We start from the raw sequence: 2,844 nt of genomic DNA on the forward strand, positions 1-2,844 counted from the left end.
TCTTCTCTTGTTGTATTCAACTTCAATTATATCATTTATTGCAAGAGAAGTCTTCACTTGTATACTCCTTATCTTTCAAACTTGTGGGTCGAGTTGAAGTCCCGACAATTTCAACATTGTAAAGGAACGGTGCTCATTGTTTGTAAGTCAAATAAAGCGTTGTAAGAAAGTTGGATTGCACCATAAGTCAATCAATATAGTGAGAAAGGTCTTGCTCGTGACAGAGAGTTTGGTAACGGGGACGTAGATCGTGATTGGATCGAACCTCCTTATTACATCGTTTGCAATCTCTTTTCCCTTCCTCTTATTACTTTTGTATTATCTTGTTTATTCATAGTTATTTTTTTTAAATTTGCGCTTATTTTCGAAAAATGATCGAATAACCAATTCACCCCCCTCTTGGTTAGTTGTTCTTGGGCTTTCAATTGGTATCAGAGCTTGATACTCTTTTTTTTTATTCTACAATCTTGAGTAATGGCTAACCAAGTTTTTCAAAATAGTAAGAGGCACTCTACAAATCGACCGCCATTCTTTGATGATACCCATTATAACTATTGGAAGGTTAAGATGATGATATATGTTCAATCTATTGATTACAATATTTGGGAAGTAATTGAATATGGTCCATATGCTCCCACTAAAACTATTAAGGTAGATGGCACACCGGACCAAACTCTCCTCAAGTCTAGAGAAGAATATGATGATGAAGATAAGAGAAAACTATCATTAAATGCCAAGGCTAAAAATTTACTTTATTGTGCACTTGATAGTAATGAATTTAATCGAATTAGTACATGTGATTCGACATATGATATTTGGCATGCTCTTGAAGTCACTCATATTGGGACAAGTAAAGTTAAAGAAACAAAGATAAATATGCTAGTTAACGAATTTGAAAATTTCTTTATGAAACAAAATGAGCCTATTGTTGATATGATTACTCGTTTTACCGATATTGTAAATGGTCTTAAAGGCTTTGATCGAAAATTTACTAATGGTGAATTTGTGAGCAAAATGCTTAGGTCCTTATCGGAGGAATGGAGTCCATTGAGGATGTTGATCGAGAATACTAAGGATGTAAGTACATATCCTTTGAAAGAGCTCTATGGCATATTAATGACCTATGAGCTAAATAATGCCAAGATTAAGGAGAAAACGAGAAAAAGCAAGGAGGAATCAAATGAACCTCCTAAACGACAAATTGCATTAAAATCGGCAATTGAAGAAGGAACATCAAATGAAAATGTGAGCGATGAAGAACTTGATGATTTGGTCATTCTTGTCAAAAAATTGAAAGGTTTTCATAATAATCGAAGATTCCAAAAGAAAGAAGAAAAAGGGGAAGATAGGAACAAAAAAATTGTTTGTTATGATTGTGACAAGCCGAGTCACAAGAGAACCAAGTGTCCAAACAAAATTTTTTTTTTAAGAAAAAGACACTCCAAGCCACATGGGATGATAGCGACAACGAAGAACAAAATGGAAATGATAGTTAAGATAAAGTGACAAATATGTGCTTCATGGCAATTGAAAACAATGTATGTTCTTATGATGAGCTTTCAATTTCTTATGATGAAATGCTTGAAAAATTTGAAAAACTCGCTGTAAATCATGCTATTCTTAAAAAGAAAAACTCTTTTTTAAAAGAAGAAATTAAGAAAATTTCCGAAAAGCAAATAGAGAATATTGATCATGACCTTTTGATAAAAGAAAACAATTCTTTGAAAGAAAAGGTAAATGATTTAACACAAATTATCCATAAGTTTACCGAAGGTAAGAAAATTTTTGATTTAATGCTCGGTAGTCAAAAGTGTGTTTTTGATAAAGGAGGAATTGAATACAAGCCCTCTTTAAAATAAAAATCACTCAAAAATATATTTGTTAAGATTTCAAATATTTCATGTAGCTTTTGTAATAAAAGTTGACATATTGTTTTTAATTGTGTAACTAAAAAGAAATTGTTCTTTGAGAACAAATACAAGTGGATACAAGAATCCACAAAAACTAACTATCGAGGACCCAAATTTGTGTGGGTACCAAAAGTCAAAACTTAATTTGTCTTTGTAGGTACTAAAGAAAATAAAAAGTAAATGGTTCTTGGATAGTGGATGCTTGAAGCATATGACTGGAGATCGATCATTGTTATCAAACTTTCAAGAGAATGATGGAGGCCATGTGACTTTTGGAGATACTGCCAAGGTAAAATAATAGGCTTTGGAAACATTGGTAACCACTCTTCCCCCTCTATCGAAAATGTTTTACTCGTTGATAATCTTAAACATAATTTGCTAAGCATTAGTCAATAATATGACAAAGGTTATAACATAAAATTCGATTTTTTCAAATGCCTTATTAAGGATGCTACATCGAAAGAGGTGATTTTTATAGGAAGTCGAAGTAAAGATGTTTATATTATAAACATTAAATTGGAAAATAATGAAAAATGTTTACTTAGTTTGAAAGAAGAATCATGGTTATGGCATAGAAGACTTGGACATGTAAACATGGATCTTCTTTCAAAAATTTCCAAAAATTGTTTTGTAAAAGGTTTACCGAATTTTAAATTTGAAAAAGATAAAATTTGTGATGCTTGTCAATTTTGAAAACAAGTAAAAAGTTCTTTCAAACAAAAAATTTACACTTCAACCACAAAATCATTACAATTTCTCCATATGGATCTTTTTGGACCTTCTAGGACGGCTAGCTTAGGAGGTAAACATTATGCTTTTGTTATTGTCGATGATTTTTCAAGATTTACTTGGGTTATATTTTTAAGCTTAAAAGAAGAAGTTTTGAAAACTTTTAAACATTTTTGTAAGAAAGTTGAAAATGAAAAAGGCTATT

This window comes from Olea europaea, chromosome 6, assembly GCF_002742605.1.
Source record: "Olea europaea var. sylvestris chromosome 6, O_europaea_v1, whole genome shotgun sequence".
Taxonomy (NCBI): Eukaryota; Viridiplantae; Streptophyta; class Magnoliopsida; order Lamiales; family Oleaceae; genus Olea; species Olea europaea.